The sequence below is a fragment of the Nomascus leucogenys genome, chromosome 11, assembly GCF_006542625.1.
Source record: "Nomascus leucogenys isolate Asia chromosome 11, Asia_NLE_v1, whole genome shotgun sequence".
In the NCBI taxonomy this organism is placed as follows: Eukaryota; Metazoa; Chordata; class Mammalia; order Primates; family Hylobatidae; genus Nomascus; species Nomascus leucogenys.
In genome coordinates this window covers 94,519,549-94,542,183 of record NC_044391.1, presented here as the reverse complement: position 1 = coordinate 94,542,183, position 22,635 = coordinate 94,519,549, and the positions used below count along the sequence as shown (strand labels likewise).

General features: G+C 38.7%; 1 protein-coding gene across 3 annotated transcripts in view; it reads right to left on the bottom strand.

The window, feature by feature from the left end:
* NLGN1 (neuroligin 1) overlaps positions 1 to 13,525 on the bottom strand; it is a 906,211-nt gene extending 892,686 nt beyond the window's left edge. For 2 of the 3 annotated variants that reach the window (XM_030822834.1, XM_030822833.1), the window contains exon 1: positions 12,571 to 13,525. The gene's annotated coding sequence lies outside the window, so the exon portion shown is untranslated. Of the gene's footprint in view, positions 1 to 11,183; positions 11,468 to 12,570 lie in introns of those variants that run through there. The other variant, XM_030822835.1, reaches the window with a different exon arrangement.
* Between the last annotated feature and the right edge of the window lie 9,110 nt (positions 13,526 to 22,635).

Genomic DNA, 22,635 nt, shown 5'->3' with positions numbered 1-22,635 from the left:
ACAGATACACATTTACATATTGATATGTATGTATACATATGGCAGTTTTGCAAACCTGAGTGTAGCAGGATAAATAAAAGATATTGCAATGTTAAAGACGGCTCTTTATACTCTTTCTAACGCTCTAACAAATTATTCCATTTCCAGTGATTGTACCTTCATTCTCCTCTATAGTAGCACCACCCAATGCTGTTGTTTTTCTCAGATTTCTATGGTAGAGTGTCCCACGAGAGGCTGTTCTGTGAAATCTCAGGCTTCCTAGGAGTTCTAGAGAAGGCTGGTGAGGAAATGACATTCAAAATAGCATACCAGGACTATTCCCAGCGTATTTTGACTGGCAGAGTTGTAATGCACCTATTCTTTTTTTTTTTTTTTTTTTTTTGAGACGGAGTCTCGCTCTGTCACCCAGGCTGGAGTGCAGTGGCGCGATCTTGGTTCCCTGCAACATCTACCTCCCGGGTTCACGCCATTCTCCTGCCTCAGTCTCCCAAGTAGCTGGGATTACAGGTGCCTGTCACCACGCCCAGCTAATTTTTTGTATTTTTAGTACAGACGGGGTTTCACCGTGTTAGCCAGGATGGTCTCGATCTCCTGACCCCGTGATCCGCCCGCCTCGGCCTCCCAAAGTGCTGGGATTACAGGCGCGAGCCACTGCGCTTGGCCAATGCGCCTATTTTTGAGAAGTTATAGAAGCCATGTTTATGGAGTTCTTATGCTTATGCTCTTCTGAACGATTCCCTCCCTAATCTCCAGGTGCTGGTTATTCTAGCCACTGACTCCCAGAATGAGCTGCTGTTTTTATGGAGAGTGACTTCAAGGAGAGTCAGGAGGGATGTGTTGATTTTACATAGAATTTAGTAGAAACGGAAGAATACATCTCTCTTGAAATTGCCCCCTTAGACCTTAAAAATGTTAAAAATTTTTAAGTGATGGTGAGTATGACCAATGAGCATTAAAAGACAGATTGGCACCAACTAGATTCTCTCTCCCTTAAGCAAATGGGCATTTTGTCTTGCAATCATGGGACTGCCTGGAGTACCATGTTGAAAAGGAGCATGGAAAAGAAGACATATTGTGTGAGGCAGAACGTTTCTAGTATTTCTTACGGAAAGAGTGCTCGGGGTAGAGAACCATATGTAGGCAGGCTTGTGATAAGAAGAATCTTCTCATTTGATGACAAGCAATCAAAGAATCTCAGCTTGATTTTGTATCAACCAATGTCACAAATAGACATTCTCAGAAAGTCACACATTCCATTTTAAATAATTTATTTTTAGTGGAAGCAAACTCTTTCTGATATGAGTAATATGAACCAATTTTTCTGAGGACTATTTATTCAAAATAAATGTATAATTGTTATTTCTAATCTGCAGAGGTCCTAAACCAAAATACTGAATGCAAAATAAGATGTATGATTTCAATAAGCATTTTTCTTTGCTTTCTACAATGATATTTCTCAATGTGTTTGTATGTGTGTGTTTACTTTTGAAAGAATCTAGAATGGCCAAGTGCCTCTGCTGCCTGTCTTAGTCTTGATTTTTATTGCTTTTATGCAAGCAATGCTTGCTCCCTCTTCTCTATTTATTCATATCCTAATCCCCTTTAAATAACACCTCCTCCACTAACTTTGCTAAAAATATGACTCTCCTTTTTTATCAGTTATGGTGATTATTACCTATACTTCTAAAATTCTAGTAATTATGTAATCATGGTAACTTATATATAAAATATATAGTGCTGATGTATGTATTACTGCAATTTAAATAAAACTAATGCATGAAGGCATTACGTGAAGATCAGGTTCTAGCTCTACCATGGCATAAACAAGCAAATCATTTTTTTTCTCTGGGCTTTAGTTTTGTCACATGTAAACTAAGGAAATGGGCCTATGTTATCTAAAACCCACCATGGCCCTTTCAGCTTTTCAGCTGGAAAGACCATTGAAAATTTATTAAAGTTTTTAGAAATAAATGATTCCTTTGTACAATATGTTTTACAAACCACCTTAGGTCAAAAAATGTGATTTTCCGCATTTAGTCATAAAGATGTGATTGCAATATGAATATAATCTCTGAACCCCATTTAACGATCTGAGACTCTAAGCCATTAAATAGTACTCTCCATCTTAAAACCTAGTATCTTGAATATTTTTCTTATGGACGAAGTGACACAACTAGAGGATCAAAATAATTAATAATTTTATAGAAACCTACTTACTTCAGTAACACTACATCATGTTTTTGATATCTTAATTGTATTATGAGAGAACTTCAAGAATATCTAGCCAAAATAAAAAAGAAGGATTTTCTTCATGCTCCATAAATCAACTCACTTTTTAAGCAAAGCAGGTAGGTGAGAAGCAACACAGTGTTTTCTCTGTGGTGACTACAGCTACAACGAGAGAAAGGAGAGTGGCACACCTCTGGAGAGCTTGTTATTCATCAAAAAGTAAGTGCCCAGCTTTCTGACCACTTAAGAGCAGTGGCAATTTTCAAATACAATACAGGGAAGAAACACTGTTGTCTGTGGAATTGCACAGTAAGAACTGTCAAGATGTATCCACAAATAGTAGCATCTGACTGGTCCAACTATAGGCTTCTCTTCCTTTGATTTATATATATATACATGAATACATATATATGAATTCAATATATATGAATATATATTCATATATATCGATATATATCATATATTCATATATATTGAATTCATATATATGTATTCATATATATGATTCATAGATATATTTGATTCATATATATTCATATATAAATATATATATAAAATAAAATAGTACGTCGCCAATTTATACTGAATCATAAAATATGGTTCAGTAATGATAAAATAAAAATGGGAAACTTCATTTTTACCTGTCAATTTTCTCTTGCTTCTTACTGATAATTCTTTTTAAGAAGAACATTTATATATAGTGATAGTTAATTCCTTGCATAAGTTTTCTTTGTTCTTGGTGGAAAATGCATTTTCTTCTTGCCTCCTCCTACTTTTACATCCGCTATTTGGCTGTGATTTATTTAGTAATCTTTCTCATCCAGTATATTTGAGGAGAAGAGTTCCTAAATCCTACTTTCGTTCCGTTGAATCTTCTGCATTGCTTAACAGTTATTTTAAAGAACAAGTAAGATATGTATGGACAAGTCTCCCAAAACATGTAAAATATTAAAGCTATACATGATACAATAAATCTTAAAGTTATATATGTTATATATTTTAAGCTTACCAGCTTAGAGTACATCCCTCCACTATTATGTATTTATATCATACTAACTTAAAATGTGTAATATATTATTACAGACTTTATTTCTGATTATCTTTACCCAAAACAGATTTTAGAGGCAGGAAACATGTTTAATTTCAATTAGTCTAACCATATACTTGAAACACGAAAACCAAAGCCTAGAGTGAAGGGATCACGAGAAATGACACAAGAGAGTTACTAGAAGAGTCTGCTCCCCAGACATCGGTCTCTTCATTCCTGGTCTAGTTCTCTTCGTTTGTTTTCATCTTACTATTATTTCTTTTCCTAAGACTAGCTATATTTTATATATTACACAATTGGAGGGCAAATAGAGAAAAAAAAGAGATAGGATTAAATTTTAATCATACTTTCTAAGAATTACCCAGTAATTTCTCTTATCTAACTATTTGGAGATTATTCGTTTGGTTAATTAGTTATCGCTATGGCATTAGTTTGTTTAAAAAATAAGGATACATGCATAATTAAAGTTGCCATATTTCATTGACTCTGACACCTTTAACATATCTGAAATCAAGGTGCATTTTATAATTTCTTATGGCCAAGCAGTAGTGGAGGCATAGTAGCCACAGACTATATATGTGAAAATTGTTTGTATTCTTCTTATTCTTCTTAGCATGACCAGACAACCACCACTCCTGACAGTTCAGGACAATTTAAGGAAGGCAAATGAGTTCTGGTTGTTGTCTGAAAACATTCCATTGTCACATTCTGGTAAAATCAACAACACACCAGGATCAAATCATTCAAAAGGTATCAGCTGCTTGGAATTAAATTCTGAAGACTATCGCGGAGCCCTTAAAAAACACTGCATCACCAACACATGCATACTATTTTCTGTGGAAAAACATGGCTATGAATGAGTCAAAAAATGATTCAGAAGAGGTTCTGAATAGGATAAATTTTTTTAAATTCTTAAACCAATGCATCTTACTAATATTATACATTTTATTCACGTAAAAGATGGATATATGTTAAAAATCTATATCTATTTGTCTAAAAATCCTCCTCATAGAAATATAAAGTAAAAATTCTAAGTAGTAGGGAAGCATTGTGGAATTAATACTGGGGTGTTCTTTCCACAGTATGAATAAAATGCAGTGTTCTAGAATCAGTGCTTCTCGGTTTTGATAAAATATGGTATATTAAATATAATTAAACATTTAACTCCCTAGCAGAGGTTTCAGGAACTTGCAGTAGCTTAGGCTCATTGCTATGAACCATAATGAATTCACAATGGATTTGTGAAATAAACCTTCTAATCATCTACCTCTTATCTGGACTGTGTCCAGATAAGAGGGTTCAGGTAGATACTTAAAAACATACTTCCATGATGGTGATCACCTGACATAGGAGTGCCCACCACAATCTATTCAAACTCTATTTCAAACTCTATTTCACTATATTTCCACCTTCAAATATATCTTCCATTAAAGCAAAAAGGAAAAGCATCTGTTCCTGACCCTAAACACAGATGGAGTTACTAATTACCATTTTAAGCTTGATTCAAAAATCAATTCCCCTGGAGGCGAGGAGCCCAGTTCAGAGGTGGTTGCTGTGGTGTAAACAGCTCCAGGCATGGAGCCTGAAAATAGAGCATTGTCAATGGAATGATGAGATGCTCAGAAGGCACATTCTAACAAACTGAAGGTAAGCCAAGAAGATCGCCAACATCCATCACAAAAGTTGCTTTGAAACAGAGAGAGATATCAACCCCATTCTTTTCCTAGTTTGTTTCCTTCACATTGTGGTTTTGGATCCTTTATACTGAAGAAAGAGTTATTGCAATGAGGGTATCAGAATTCTAAAACTGGAGGGAAAAAAAGTTGAGACACAATTTATATCTGTTCATAGAGCAAAATAAATATAATGAATTCAATTTATTTATATTTTATCTCACCTACACTGCCTTAGTTTCCCACCTCTCTGCAAACTACAATATGTATCTCCATAAAAATAACTCAAGCACAACTGCTCTTTTCCCTGAAATCCTATTGCACCATACTGTACCTGTTGTTCCTCTCATGCCACAACTTCAGCAGTTTACCGAACATAGTATCGTCTAATTTCCAAACATATATTCATTCAGGGAAAAAAAGACGTGTATTGAGTGATGTGTGATGGCACTCATTTGTTTGTGCATGTATTCATTACATTATTTCTCCTTCCAAAAAATAATTTGAAGCAGTTATGATTTAAAAAAAAAACTCCAAAATAATCAAATATTGAAACAAAGTTAAAGTTTAAAAATGAATCCAAATAATAAAGCAGAGTAAAAGAAGATGATTTAGGACATCTTTTTCAATTGAGCACAAAATTGGCTCTGAGCTTCCATGAAGTCAGGCAAAAGAATGAAAATAAAGCTTTCCTTGTTTACAAAAATGAGTCATAATGTTCAATGAGAGAGATGCTCACTGGTATGTGAGCTGAAAATTAGATCCCTCCCTTGAGCCCCTCAAGTAAATAAACCATTATCAGAAACAAAGAAGTAATTTTTATTTGTGCAAAGCATATATGAAGTCCTTCTTTATGAGAGTAACTGGCCAAAGGGTTCAGTCATTTCTCTTATTATCTCTGAATTAGGATGGTGAAATCATATGACAAACATAGATGAGGATACGTGATCTGTTTGGTAAGGTGGACATCCTCTGATTTAACTATGGTTTACATTATATGATCATATAGATAGGTATACGATGACAAAGCAAGGTTTATAATTTAGACATGTAATATAGTATAATTTAGTATTTGCAATTTTATGCAGGTCACATTCCTACATTTTCCAATTATTCAGTTTCTATTAAAAAAAAAAAACTCTGTAACATCATGAAAGCATGCATTCTACATCAGAAGCATGCAGCCAGACATATACACCATTTATTCCATGGATTCAAGGGCCATGTGATTATCTTTTCATGCATTTAATTTTCATATAGGCATTCCATATTTTAAAAGATTTGAGAAGGATAGGCATTTTGTTTGTGGAACTCCCTGTTAGGAGCCCTAGATAATTATTGCCTCCTTCCTCCCAGTTAACAGAGCTCTGATATTTGTGTGATGCAGCCAAGTCCACAGGAAAACAGACCTCTTCCCCAGCCCTCAAGGGACTGACCATGATGATCAAAAACAATTGTATAACGCATTGCCTCACTGCCAGTTATAAGTTAAGAGTGAAATGTGACATAGTGACATAGTTTTAGTCATTCAGGCATAAAGGGAAGTTTGCTGATATCTTCTGGGAAAAGTTTCCTTCTAGATAAAGAGACATATCCATCAGAAGAAGACTGTTTTTTCATTTTTGCTTTGAGTGGGGCTATGAGAAGAGGTGATGTTTGGCTCTGTGATAACCATATTGTTTATCTTGTTTCCAAGATAAAGACTCAAGAGATTTCAGGGAAGTTGCTCCAGAGCCATGACATCCTTGAACTCTTAAGTTAGCCAACCCTGGATCAGCACACCTCCAGAATCCTGGTTCTGTGAGATAATGAATGTATTTTTTGTTAAAGCCCTTAACTGGGTACTCTGTTACTCGCAGGCAAAAGCTTCCTAACAGACACCATCTTTTATATTTCTATATTCTATACAAAGTTGAGCAAAAATTTGCATTCAACGAACTTACAGAAAACATAAACAAGAGTAGGAAGAAAAAAGATTACAATCAATCAGACAAGATCATTGGTCGTCCGCAGTAATGTTATATATCTTTGTAAGGCAGAATTATTTCCTACGATAGAATCCAAAAGTACTTATTGGTAGGTAGATGGTAGGTAGATAAGCAACCCAACTTAAAGTTACTATAGTCCACGCTAACACATCTGTACCAGAATCCATTATTTTACCTACTGCCTTCATTAGCATGTGTTATCTTTCTAAATACAAGCATTAAAAAGAAGTATTAAAACAATAGAGCTGCATTTTTATTTCCTTTGACATCTCTCACATGATTACTAAATAATTGGTAAGTATCAATAGCAAACTCTATTGCTTTATTCAATAGACTGGAAGAGAAGGGATGCTATCTGCAGAGAAAAATGTTATGAAGCTCTATATGTTTCCATTCTGCCCGTTTATTTTCTAAGTAAAATATCATCAAAAGGAAAAATATCACAGTATTATCCTAGTTACTTTATTAACATTTGGCATGTGGAAAAATTATATCGACCCTCTTTGATGGATGTTTATTTTGTGTTTACTCTCCTTTCTGAGTATTTAGATGAATTTTATGTATTCATTCACTCTGCCATCATGGCAAACACTAAGTTTTCAAACCCAAATCCGTTTCCCCTTCTTTTCTTGAAGATTCTGATTTTGTTGAGGGTAGTAAAATGCCACCCTAAAAATCTATCTTCCAACCTCTCAGTTACCTAGAAGTAGCCAGCTGACACAGTCTGGCAGTGATATGAGAATGGAAAGCTATGGGGAGAATGTTCAAACCATAAAAAAAGACACCATGCTCAGAGAAGCCTTGTGTGGCCTCTTTCCCTCCTCTTCCTTCTTCTTGTTTGTTTTTTAAATCTCATCATGTGTCCTCCACTACTTACTAAGCAAAAATCAAAAAGATCCTCGCCACCACCATAATGCAGGGAAAAAAACGAAAAACAAAACAAAACAAAACAGCGGTAGGGAAGAGTAGGAAACAGAGAATTTCCTTCCTTCTGATCTCAGGGCAATACTTCTCAACCTGGGACAATCTGACCTCTCAGAGACGTTTGGCAATGTCTGGAGATACTTGGATAGTCATGATGAGGTGGGGGTGGGGTGTGCTACCAGCATCTGGTGGATAGAGGCCAAGGATGATGCTACACATCCCTATAATGTACAGTACACTCCCCCATAACAAAGACAAATAATTATCCAGCCCACAATGACAACAGTGTCAAAGCTGAGAAATCCTGAGGTAGAATACTGTTATCTTTTTCTCCCCCATTTTGGGTCCCAAAAGCAGACACAAGTTTAGAGGCACATCAGTGACCTTGTGCCCATGAGAAGAAAGGTTTCGAGATAATAGAAGAAGCCTGATAAAATGCTTAAGCAACTCTCTTCTCCTGACTTTTTATTATGTGAGATAAATAAAGCTTTATTTGCTTAAGCCACGGTTAGCCAAGTTTTCTGTTACTTCATAGCCAAATATATTTATAAATAATACACTTACTATTCATTTATGGTAGACTCTATGTTCAGACATAAAGGTAAGCTATCATTTCTGAATGACATGATAAATCAGGCATGTCTTTTGGTCTCTGGCAATTCACTGTGCAGTGAGAAAGCCAACCATTAGAAGTGTGAAAGGTGGGCTACTCTCAGTACAAATACTGTGTTGTGGGAGCTCAGAGTAAAGGTACAGGGAGGAAGCAGCATGATGAAGGAAAGACCACCCAAGGAACTAAAATGTTTGTCTGTCCTACCATTGGTGTATATTTGGTGGGGTGGGGTAGGGTGGCAGGGAATGGATCAATGAAGAAAGATTAACATAAGCAAACCACAAAATCCTAAAATGGTATGTAGTGTTGGGGAAAATAGTAATTAAGAGTCTTGTGAATGGACTAAAGAGTGAATTCAGAAGGGGAGCCAGGAGGACAGTGTTTTAATCTACATAAGGAGGTTTATGAATTGTGAAAAGCATTGAGTGGCATTAGGGCTGTGGACTTTGGCATGTAATACTCTATAAGGAGCCACTGGCCAATGTTAATAAGATCATACCTATATTTCAGAAAAAATAATAATATTAAGTCTAGAAGACTGGACTTTGGTGATTCCATTTACAAATAATTAAAACATAACTGAAAAATTGTATCTTCCTATTGACAATCCAGTAAGATGGAAACCGACTGCAAACTTCAAAAATTAAGCCTTTAAAATGTGGCAAAGGTATACGTTACACAGTTGCAGTTTCTAATATTACTGTTAACTTTAACTGTGTTTTGCTCACAAAAACTACATATTAGTATTTGTTAGGTAATTTGTGAAATAACTCCTTTGTGTAAAAATAATAAAGAATTATCAAGATAAACCATTACTATGTTAAAAACTGTTTCGATACATGAAAACCCAGAGAGGTATGTGTCACTCAAAGCTATATCTGTATTAGTATTGTCTCACAAAAAGTTGTCAATAGCATTAAAATGTATGTGAAAAATTTTATTAAAAACTCAGATTTTAGATTTATAACTGTATTTTCTAGTTCTAGCTACTTAATTATCCTATAAAGAAAACCCTAAACAGCTAGTTTAATATAATTTGAAGGGATACGTAGATCCTGCCACTGGATAACCATGTGAAAATAGTAAAAGCAGAATAAAATATAAGAATTTCAGAGTTGGAAGATACTTTAGAGAGTGATCCAAGAAAGTCATCCAGGGATGCATAGGGTCATCAGGCCTTCCAGCACCCTGCAAATGAAACCAATGGAGTTCTCAGCCTACCTTCTGTAAGTGTATATTTCACCTTCAATTTCAAAGCCATTCAAACATTTACATTTGAAAATACGTTATTACTAAATGCAAGTGGAAAATTTCACAAAATAAAACTACACTGAGAGAATAAAAAAAAGATTGACAGCAAGTACTCTGGGGGTGGAAGAAGGGAGACAACGGGAAGGACGGGAACTAAAGAAGCTTTTCTTATTCCACACTACTGGAACTCTAGTAGAATCTGCTGAAAGATTGACTCCCTCAATTTCTGCTTATGTTAAGAGGATTGGGAAGACTAACTGCAGAATAGCAGGCTTACAGAAAACAGTTACTTCTTTTAATCAAACCATGTAATCAGAAGGCCTGAGTAATGATTAACTTCCACTTTCTCTGTGAATCACTCAATCACCCTGCAGTGCAAGTTGACTTAGATTCATTCTCTGCCAAAGGCACAGTAAATTTAATGTTTTTGCATTTAACATTTAATATTTTAAATACATGAATGGCCCTTGCTTCTGAGCTCATTTCAAAAACCTTGTGTTCTGCTAGGTTACAATGGCTGATGGAAATGCTGAGACATTTTATAGGTTTTACACTCAAACATAGGTACACATACCCTTTCTCAGTGACATTTTAATATCTATGATCCTATTAATAATTGAGCACAATTAATTGTGAGAAATGCATTAAGACCCTGTAATTTTCATGTACAGCATGACAACTCAATTGATTTAGGCAAAAATAGTCTACCGGAGTTTGAGTATAAAAAGAGGGCAAATGAGTATATTAACTACCTGTAAAAATGCAGAGTAACAGATACTGGGTTAACTATACGAATTCACGTTTCCCAAGTCCTATGTGTATCACTATGGCCCTGGAAATGCAAAAAGAAATAGTACCTTTGTGGAGGCCAACTGTTCATGATTTAGAATTATCACAAATGAACCAAATATTGGACATGTAATATCCCTCATCTCTATAACACACTAACAACCTCCTCTGGAAGAAATTATTCCCAATGCAAAATCTCAACCTAAATAATTTTAAATTCAGGTGGTTTTTCATTTCTACTCACAAGGCATTGTGTTGAGGCGGGCAGGAGTCGGTGGAGAACGGTTTAAATGTTGGGAATACCTTCTCTTCCCAGGAGAGTTTATTGCCCAATAATGCATAATATATTAGTTGCTCAACGCGGGGGATCTAGGGAGTGACATCTTGACTGGAACCACACAGATCTGAAAACCACCTCGCAGGAAACGTTGTGGGGAAGAAGAGCAACTTTCTTATCCCTGTCAAACTAACCGGCGGAACCAACCCCAGAACTAGCCGGAGGGCCTGGGGAGAGCAGAAGGCTGAAAGCAGCTCCTCTGCGCTCCGCCGAGGGTTCAGGCAAGGGTTTTCTTCTGGAGGCGGCATTGTTCCTCCATCTGCTCAGCCTCCGTATTTCGCCAGGAAACCCTCCCCGCTTTCTCGTAATCTGTTCCTTATTTCTTTTGTACCTCTCAGCCGATTTCCATGCTCTTGGTCTCTGTGGTCCCAGGGCACAGCTCTAGGGTGAAGAGCTGCAGTGACTGGGGCGCCGCTCTAAGGTTTTGGAGGCGACTGCACTCCGCCCGGGTTCTGGCAGCGTGCGCGCCGCACACTCGCTCGCTCCCTTCTCTCCGGTCTCTCCGGCTCGGACGGGCTCTCCCGGCCTCTCATCACCCACTACGGCTCGCCTTTCCTGCCGCGTCTCCCCACGCCAGCTCCGCGAGCTCGGCGCTGGCCGCCCGGGCGCGCTCTCCGCGCCGCCGCCTGATCCTCGGCTCACAGCCGCGGCGCTCCCCCGCCCGCCCACAGGCCGGGACTCGGAATTGGAGGGTCAACCCTCCGCGGGGAGGCGGGGAGGAGCGGCGAGGAGAGCTGGGGCAAGTGGGGAGCCGCGGGTGGGGGGACTGAGGGGGAACGGGAGAGTGAGCCCAGGAAGAAAGAAGATGCATCTGCTCCGAAGACGCCAATGAAGAAAGGACAGAGGGGGCAGGAGTGGAGTGGAGTGGGGGAGAGAACGCCCACCAGGAGGGTGGGCAAAACGGGCAATTTACAAACTGCCGGGGCTAGAGATGCCGCGCGGAGGAGGAAGGAGGTTAGAGGGACGGAAGAAGAAATGAGGGGAAGTTCCCACATCTCCCCAAAAGGTCAGGTTTGAAAACCGTGTCTCTTGAACGGGAGTTAAACAAGCGACTGGCCATGGTGTAAAAGGTGGATTTAAAAGGAAATTTAGTGTCATGTACTTATTTAGACACCGCTTCGTCTCGCTCAACTCTGGCAAATTACCCTCCAAGTAAAATGTATTGGTTTTATGCAGAAACAGAAGGCGAATCTCCTCCACTGTGGACTCCTCCTGAGATATTGGTTTGTTTGCTGGTTATCTTTCTTTTTAAATGAAAAAAAAAAAAAAAAAAAGCGTTTGGGAGCTTCCATGAACCCCAACGCTTAAAAAAAACCACCCAGTTTATTAAAGTTCATTATTTTTTATTGCTTTTATTTTCATCAGAGGATAGGGTGAGGGACTGGCACCTTCAGAGGTTTAAAACACTTATTTACGTAGCATTATTTTTTATAAAGGACACAATTTCCTAAAACCGCCAGAAAGGCTATTGGAAAACTCAGTTACTCACCTGGGAAAGAGAGACGCATTTAAACTCTTAATAGACGATTACACCTCCAGCACCCCCCACCCCCACCCCAATGGGATTGGAAAAGGGTTGAGTTTACAGAAGAGGGAGAGCAGAGAAGGGTGGGTGGAAGGTGGGGAAGGCGAAGGAGAGGCAGGGAGTAGGAAGTTCTCGGCAATCCCCGGGATTAAGGTAAACGCCAGAGCTCGGCGGACGCAGGAAGCTCCCTTACCTTTCTCTCTAAGCCCCGTTTGCACCTGATCTGCAACCATAAATACTTCGTGGTGCTTAGTGTGCAGCCAAACGAAGGCCGAATGTTAATTCTTCACGCTCCCTCCCCTTTTAAAAAACAGGCTCAAAAGAATGTTAATAGTGTTCTTGTTATCCATCGGCTCCAAAACATTCCGCTTCGTGGGGAGGAGAGACGAAAACCAGGCGCTTGGGCACGCGTATATGTATTTATATATTATGCGGTCGGTATATAAACATATATACGTTTCCTGCATGTAAATCCAAAAAGAAAAGCACCACAGATGCTTCTGTAAGCGGGAGGGGACAGCGAAGAGCAAAACTTGGCAAGCCAAATGTATCCAGAGATTTCGTACCAGGAGCCACCTGCTTCAATATGCAGAATTTCCGAGAAGATTTAGAGGGAGAAGGAAAAAAATTAAAAATAAAATACCCAAAACACACACTTGAAACTGGAAGACACCTATGAAGCTTGGAAATGGAGAGGATGAGAAGATCTCCCGGGGCTACAGATCCTCAGCTAAGTGAGCAATCGCCTCCGAAAATCATAGGCGGGGAGGTGGCTGCAGATGCGTCCCCTGCTCCGGTCCCCGCCGCCGCCGCCGCCGCCACTGCTACCTGTAGACACGCACACACACACGTACACGCGCGCACACACACTGCCACCTTCTCTCTCTCCCTCTCCCCTCACTCCGTGGCGTTGTCGGGTGCAGGAGTCTGAATCAAGCCAGACCATCCTCCAGACCCAATCCTGCCCCCCTCAGAGCCAGGACTCCCTCCCCTGCCTCCCTCTCCCCGCCCGATTTATTGCACAACGTCCCCTCCCCTGCGCGCCCCTCCCGCCGGTCGGAGGCGCGATCTTGGTGGGGGTGGGCTTCAGGGGCGCGGGTCCGGCGGTGGTAGACTTGGTGCTGGTGATGGTCCCTCCCTTTACAAGTTCCGCCCTCCTCCCTTACTCCTCCCGCGGCAGCCGAGCGTCCTCCGCCCGCAGCTCCCGCAGCGCCTGCGGCGGCAGGAAGGGTGAAGGGCCCAGGGAGTCACGTGTGACGTTCGCCAAACCACTCAGAGCGGCGTGTGAGTGAACCGGCACTGCCGCCCAGACGCGAGGCCTCGGACGCTCTGAGTTTCTCTGTTCTCGGCGTCATCGTGCTCCGGTTCCAGGCGTTTTCGTCTTGGTGACGGAGAGCGCGGAGTTGGAGGCAACAGCCTTCCACTGTGCCTCTTCTTTCCCCTGCCCCCCGCCCTTTTTGATAAATCTCTAGCCACCAAACTCCCCTCTCTTTCCTCTGCTTCCTCTAGCTAGAGGCAGAGTAATCTCCGAATTGAAGCGTTCGTTGGCTGTAGCCTGTTCCGTGCGAGTAGTGTAAACGCAACGCCACTGCCTTTGGCCTCTCCCTCCTGGCTGTGCCCACAGCTTCTGCCGCTGGATAGGTGATTTTAAAAAAATCACAGCTAATCAATGTTGGCTTTTGTGACGGGCGTGACTCACTATAGCACATTGTTTACACCTACCCGCTTCCCACTAGCCTCTCTGTGTGAATTTTTAAATGTAAGTGAGTTGGAAGATAAGGCGGTGCCTACAGAACCACTAAGTTAACTGATTGCCACCTGTAATAATCATAACCCCAAAAGGAAAACCTAGCAGTAGAAAATCGCTGTAAGTGACACGTGAACTAGAGATATGTTTTTTCTCACCATTTAAGAGCTTGCTTCATATTTCTCAATCTCATGTATGCTTTAATCTCCACAATTCAAGTAAAAGAAAAAAATTTTAACATTTAGACTGCAATGGCCCTTATCACTCATTCATTCATTAATAACATTTAGTAAGAAACCAAGGTTCTACCATTACCGCTCTGATTTTTAAAAAAACAGTCTTAAATATGACATGTTCCTTTGGCTTAGAGGAAATTCAGTGCCACATTGTCTTGATGTCGTTTTAGAATCCTGTCTATCTTGTCAGGTTTTTCTTTTTTTTAAAGTGAATTTTAGGCTATATGTTCACAAATCCAGCAGATTTCGGTAATGCTCCCAAGAAAGTGAAGTTTCATTCTACTAAAACATGCATCTGATTATTTGTAACAGGTTTACCATGCCCAACTTGCATAAGTTTGTCTAATTTGACAACCTAAACCCTTTGAAATTTGTCTGGAATTTCCTAAGAAAGTTGAGAAATAAGTATCTATTTCAATATTTGTGAAAGTACCTAAATGGGTCCTGTTAATTTTCATGAGATTACATAATTAACCTAACTTGATATAGGATATGATTTTGACAAGTGAAGAATAAAAAAGAAATAAGGATGATTCTATAAAGTTCTCCATTATAATTTACATAACATAATGTTTTATATACTCTCTTGCATCCCAAGGCTGTGGGCACCACTTTCTAACTGTATTTGCTGAGGTTAATATGAGAATCCTAAAGGTAATAACTAAGCATTTTTCACTTCCAATATTTGGTATTTATAGTATGAGATTAATTTTAAATACGTTCTATTGTGGGTTCTTTTCATGATTTTCATGGGTACACTTTATCAGTTGGCCATTAGTACCTCATTCGTATGAGTTAGTTTTACAAAAAGCCTAAGCATTTTAACAAAATGAATTGTTACACAAACAGCATTTATCACAATCTGTAAATACAGAAGAATGAGCCAAACCTCCTTGCTCATTTTTTTCCCACTATCGCAATCAAACCCTCTGAAGGAAATAAACCCATCCCCTACCATTTGATCTCAAAAGGAATTACATAGCAAGAAGTTTTATTTTTTACTTTATTTTTCTTTTGTTGTTATGTAGTTAAGGGCTGGGACTCTGGAATCAGATTGCCTGAGTTTGAATCCTGGATTGACAAATTGTTATTTTCTGGTGCATGTCACTTAATCTCCTTAAACTTCTAATTTCACCTCTGCAAGATGGAGATAATAATGGTCCCTACCTTGTAGAATTGTTGTAAGGATTATCCAAAATAATGCATGTAAAGCACTTGGCACACAAATTACGTAATTCTTCGATGTTTCTATTTTTAGTACCTTCATGATATGTTTTCTCTTCTGATTCAAACACCAACACACGTGTGTGTTTGTATGGATATTTGAGATTAGTGTTAAAAACTGATAAAGACATTTGTTGGCAATATATGGTATCTATAACCAGGAAGTCATTCGTGATTTTAGAGTGATTCCTAGGTACTTCCTGCTTTTTTTTTTTAATCTTTTTTGAGACAGAGTTTCACTCTTGTTGCCCAGGCTGGAGTGCAATGGCGCAATCTCTGCTCACCGCAACCTCCACCTCCCAGGTTCAGGTGATTCTCCTGCCTCAGCCTCCCAATTAGCTGGGATTACAGGCATGCACCACCATACCCGGCTAATTTTTTATTTTTAGTAGAGACGGAGTTTCTCTGTGTTGGTCAGGCTGGTCTCGAACTCCCGACCTCAGGTGATTCTCCCACCTCGACCTCCCAAAGTGCTGGGATTACAGGTGTGAGTCACAGTGCCTGGCCTTGCCTTTTGTTTTTCTTATGGTATATTTGTTTTCTATTAATTAACTTTAATATTAGACTAAACATATTAAATGTGAATGATGACATAAAAAAGAAGACATTAAACACATGAATAAGTGATGAAGGCATCAGTAAAATATAGAAGATTTGATCCAACTTACCTTGAAAATCATGTGGCCTTCTAGGTTGTGACATTAACTGTGCTTGTGTGTACTGTCTTTCACCATGTCAAGAATTGTTTGAAATGAGTACTGGAACTCTGGAAAGTCAAACACAAATAAAAACCCTATGAAGCTTGCCTACACGTCTGCTCCTTTGTAAATTTGGAAGGAGACTTCAATGTAGCAAATAGGCAGAGTATTAGCATGTTCTGAAAATGTTTGCTCAAAAGAATCTTAGTATGAAAATAAATCTATTGAGTGAGAATAGGGAAAAATCACTAGAGAAGTAGACAAATCAACTTTATAAGCATGTATCTATTACCTAATCGTTGTGACGTTAAAATTTGTTTTTCCCAGGAATGAAAATGAAAATATTGGAAAAGAAAGCTAGGCTTGAGTGTAAATAGCATATGGTACCTCAGACACCTCAGTAGAGTGTAGACTCGGCGTGCTTTCAGTCCAGAGGTCATTAAGTGGAAAGGTGTCTTTCTTTCTTTTTTTTTTTTTTTTTTTTGAGACAGAGTCTCGCTCTGTCGCCCAGGCTGGAGTGCAGTGGTGCGATCTCGGCTCACTGCAAGCTCCGCCTCCCGGGTTCACGCCATTCTCCTGCCTCGGCCTCCCGAGTAGCTGGGACTACAGGCGACCACCACCACGCCCGGCTAATTTTTTTGTATTTTTAGTAGAGATGGGGTTTCAGCGTATTAGCCAGGATGGTCTCGAACTCCTGACCTCGTGATCCATCCGCTTCGGCCTCCCAAAGTGCTGGGATTACAGGCGTGAGCCACCGCACCCGTCTAGATGTTTTTCTTTAGTAATTATTTATATAAGGAAAATTAAATAGCATGTTCTCTTAAAGAAAAAGCAGGAATATTACTCATTCTTTGGAAAATCCCAAAGATCCACAGCAGGAGATTGGCACATCGTTTTTCTTTCCTAAGGCATTTAGGAAGAAAAAATATTAATAAAATGTGATGCTTAGATGAAATTATTTTGCAAGTTTTCTTATAAATTAGATGTATTTTACTTAAAATTGGTTGAATATAAATAATATACTAAGAAAGAGTTTATAGGGCAATGACGGCTCATATTTCTGTTCTAAAAGAAAAAACAGAGCCAAATAGTCTTTGAGTTGTAGCATTGCCAAGTGGACCCCCTGCACAGCTTCCTGGTAATGTTTTTTTATAACCTGGACAAAATATATAGATATTATTAATACTAACAAGACGGAACCTGACTTCTAGGGTTACTAACATAATATCCAGTTAACCAGGATTCACATGGTCTCCAACCCTAGTCTATTCACACACCATCCCTCTACCACATATGGTCTATGCAGCTGGGCTAAATCCATCCTGTTTTTATCTAGCCCTGAACAAGTCAAACCCCATTTCTGAAACCCTTTAATAAACCTGTATTTTCTATCACATGAAATACAAACTTCTTATCCTAGGAACCAAAACTCAACAGGTTCTCAATCCCACACATCTTTATTTTGAACTATCCAAATCACCATCTCTACCTATTGGAAAACTACCAAAAATGTTATCTTAAAGATCCCCTGAGCCAGAAATTATTTTCATTTTCCCTTCTTCTGTCACTAATTTGCACCTCCCATAATGTAATGCAATAGCACAGCCTATCTTGTGTCATCATTATTTCTGGATCGTTTGATATCTTGTTTATAAGATATCAAATAACTTCTCACTCAGGAACTTGTACATATCCATTCCTTCTTCCCAGACCTCTCTTCCTCCTGATAGCTATAGGCTCCCTCCCTCATTCGTATAGGTCTCTGCTCAAGTGTTACCTTCAAAGAAATATTGCCGGGCATACTGGCGTACTCCTATAGTCAGCTACTTAGGAAACTGAGGTGGGAGGATGGTTTGAGCCTATGAGTTCAGGGCTAGCCTTGGGAACATAGCAAGACCCCATCTCTAAATAAATAATTTTTAAAAATCTCCCCTGACTCTGTTATCTAAAATAGCATTCTCCTCCCCATTCACTCTCTGTCTTCTTAAATTCTTGAATTTGCTTGAACATACTTATTATAATCTGATCATATTTATTTGTTTGCTCGCCAGCTTTTTTCACCCACCAGAAGATAAGTGCCACGAGGTCAGGGACTTAATTTAATTTGTTTTGTTTACTGCTGTATGCAGTATGTACCTAACAGTATGCCTGACTCGTTTTGGTACTCTAAAAGTAGTTCAATTAATGTGTGAAGCCAAATTGATTCAATAATAAATTTCCAGGGCATGATTATAGATTATCTCTAACTTTAGCTAAAAATTGAGCATAAAGGCATAAGAATTTTCTCAGATATCCTTGAAAAACAATTTTTTAAATGAATGTCTTACATAAAATACATTAAAGCTATACTTACGGGACATGGACCCCACTTTTTTGAGATAATTTTTAGAATAAGCGTATATTAGCCCCAAATGTTTTCATAAAGCAATTGTGCCATATTTTCAAAGATACTTTGCTCATTTAAGAGTCAATGGTACTTTATTACATGACAGGTTGCACATTTGCTCATTTCCCAGAGTTTTAGTACTTTCAACTGTGTATCTAGGGTGTGTGTGTGTGTGTTTTAGGTTCTAAAGTATGTTTTTGGTAATTATTTAAGAACTTGAAATTTATAGAAGCAGTTATTAAGCCTAAAATCACATTTACAATGTACTATGTATATAGCTCTTAAGAAAGTTAAGATTGTGTTTTGTGTGTGTGTATGCTGGTAAAGTTTATTTACACTACATTCTCTCATATCAATCACATTTAAGTCCTGGAAGTTTGTATTTCTGTATTTACATACAGAATTAAGTACATTCCTGAGAAAATGTAATTCAGTAAATGAGTGTTCACTCATCAATCCTTTGAATGCCAACTGTACCTTTTACTGCATTATTGAAGAATCAAAAGAACTATGAGACATGGTCTCTTCCCACTTGAAGTTACAGTATCTCTGAGGTAGCATCCTACCTAGACCTTATGATACCCTCATTCATAATACAAAAGGACTTCCTAGGGAAGGATATTCTAAGCAGAAGACTAACATATTTAAAGACATGAGCTCACTAGAGAACAAAATGTTTTCTTAAAGGTAAGCAGCTCAATTTAGCTAGAGCATGGAGAGGTATGTGGGTGAGGGGAAATAAATGAGCTTGTATGTAACCAGGGTGAGATAATGAGGGGACTTGGGTGTCAGACAATTAAGTTTGGACCTGACCCTTCAAGCAGAGTCAGTGGGGAGCTTTAAGCAAGGAAATTGTGTGATCATATTTGCTTTTTAGAAAAGTCTGTCTGCAGCAGCATGGGGAGTGAAATAAGGAAGGAGAGGCAAAACTAAAGGCAGGGAAGCTAGTTATGAAATTATTGCAATAGTACACAAAAGAGATGAAAGGGTGTCTGAACTATGTAGCAACAACAACAAAAAGAAATTGAATAGTGCATTACTACTTTTCTTAAAATGTTCAATGATCTTCCATTTCATTGTTAAAAATACAGACATCTTTCAACATCACCCATCCTCTTTATAATGAAAGTGATAGAAACTCAACTCAGGCCCAATTAAGTAAAAAAAGCAAACTCCCAAACTCAATTACCTAACTGAGAAGTTGAGGGTGCATTTAGCTCTCACCCTGATTGTATTCAGAGCCTTAACTGAGGTCCTTAAGTTTTTCTCCTTTACTTTTCTTCATTCCTTGGCTTGCCTTTATTTTCAGGAAGCCTCTCTTCACCTTTGGGGCAGGACGCCTGTCAGCAATTCCAGACATACTCTTCAGGGCAGCATCCCCAGGGAAAATTACCTTGTTAACTGTAGAAAAGAAATCCTATAGAGGACTTAAAATGATTTTGCTTGGGTCACACATTCCTTTCTGTGACTGAAGATGGGGTTAATTTTATTGACCAAGTGCAGGACACATGATATACCCCTGTATGAGGTAAGGTAGCACAACAAGATTTACACATACAGTAAAGGCCAATGTAGAAAAAGCCTAGGGTGCTTACCAAAAGAAGAAAGGTGAAACAATTTGCTGGGCAAACTTTAACTTCAGCCACAATAATAGTTCACTACATGCTACTCCCAGTTTTTCTCCTTTTAGCCTCTTTCCAGTTCCTTCAGTCTTGCAAAAGTGGATTCTCGAGGCTGCAAAACTACAAATCATGGCTTCCCACCTCTGCATTTCTGTTCAATTTGTTTATGTTACTTTAATTCCCTCTCTATCCCTGCCTGTTAAAATAGAAATTCTAGAAATTAATGCCTTCTATATATTCTGTGCTTCATTGAAGAGACTTGTCCAAGCAATTGATTAGATATTCAGAAGACGTAAATATACACAAAGCGGAGACACTATCCTCAAAGAGCTTTTAATTAGAAGGTTAAACAAAACACATATACAAATAACCAAAGTAGGACACAAACAACACAAGTGAATTAAAGAGGGCAGTGGAAACTCAGTGAAGGAAAGGTGCAAGGACTGACTGAAATTCAGTGCATATTTATTTTGAAGGAATAAAACGAACAAATGAAGGAAGTGATGTAAATAAGTAAACTGATAAAACATAGAAATTTAGATCATCCAGAAAGATAAAAAGATTAGGCTTTTCACCATGAAAGGTAGAGTCATCAAGAAAAAAATGTTTTTTTGTGCTTTTATTATATTTTTATTGTTATACTTTAAGTTTTGGGATACATGTGTAGAACTTGCAGGTTTGTTACATAGGTATACACATGCCGTGGTGGTTTGCTGCACCCATCAACCCATCATCTACATTAGGTATTTCTCCTAATGCTATCCCTCCCCTAACCCCCCCACCCCCTGACAGGCCACATTGTATGACGTTACCCTCCGTGTGTCCATGTGTTCTCATTATTCAACTCCCACTTACGAGTGAGAACATGTGGTGTTTGGTTTTCTGTTCCTGTGTTAGTTTGCTGAGAATGATGGTTTCCAGCTTCATCCATGTCCCTGCAAAGGACATGAACTCATCCTTTTTATGGCTGCATAGTATTCCATGGTATATATGTGCCACATTTTCTTTATCCAGTCTGTCACTGATGGGCATTTGGGTTGGTTCCAAGTCTTTGGTATTGTGAACAGTGCTACAATAAACATATGTGTGCATGAGTGTTTATAGTAGAATTATTTATAATCCTTTGGGTATATATACCAGTACTGGGATATATATACCAGTAATGGGATTGCTGGGCCAAATGGTATTTCTGGTTCTAGATCCTTGAGGAATCACCACACTGTCTTCCACAATAGTTGAACTGATTTACACTCCCAAGGGTGTAAAAGCGTTCCTATTTCTCCACATCCTCTCCAGCATTTGTTGTTTCCTGACTTTTTAATGATTGCCATTCTAACTGGCGTGAGATAGTATCTCATTGGTGTTTTGATTTGCATTTCTCTAATGACCAGGGATGATGAGCTTTTTTTCATATGTTTGTTGGCTGCATAAATGACTTCTTTTGAGAAGTGTCTATTCATATCCTTTGCCCACTTTTTGATGGGGCTGTTTTTTTCTTGTAAATTTGTTTAAGTTCCTTGTAGATTCTGGATATTAACCCTTTATCAGATGGATAGATTACAAAATTTTTCTTCGATTCTGTAGGTTGCCTGTTCACTCTGATGATAGTTTCTTTTGCTGTGCAAAAGCTCTTTAGTTTAATTAGATCCCATTTGTCCATTTTGGCTTTTGTTGCCATTGCTTTTGGTGTTTTAGTCATGAAGTCTTTGCCTGCACATATGTCCTGAATGGTGTTACCTAGGTTTTCTTCCAGGGTTTTTATGGTTTTAGGTCTTACATTTAAGTCTTTAATCCATCTTGAGTTAGTTTTTGTATAAGGCTAAGGAAGGGATCCAGTTTCAGTTTTCTGCATATGGCTAGCCAGTTTTCCCAACACCATTTACTAATAGGGAATCCTTTCCCCATTGCTTGTTTTTGTCAGGTTTGTCAAAGATCAGATGGTTGTAGATGTGTGGTGTTATTTCTGAGGTCTCTGTTCTGTTCCATTGGTCTATATCTCTGTTTTGGTACCAGTGCCATGCTGTTTTTGTTACTGTAGCCTTGTAGTATAGTTTGAAGACAGGTAGTGTGATCCCTCCAGCTTTGTTCTTTTTGCTTCGGATTGTCTTGGCTATATGGGCTCTTTTTTGGTTCCATATGACATTTAAAGTAGTTTTTTCTAATTCTATGAAGAAAGTCAATGGTAGTTTGATGGGGATAGCATTGAGTCTATGAATTACTTTGGGCAGTATGGCCATTTTCACAATATTGATTCTTCCTATGCATGAGCATGGAATATTTTTCCATTTGTTTGTGCCCTTTCTTATTTCCTTTAGCAGTGGTTTGTAGTTCTCCTTGAAGAGGTC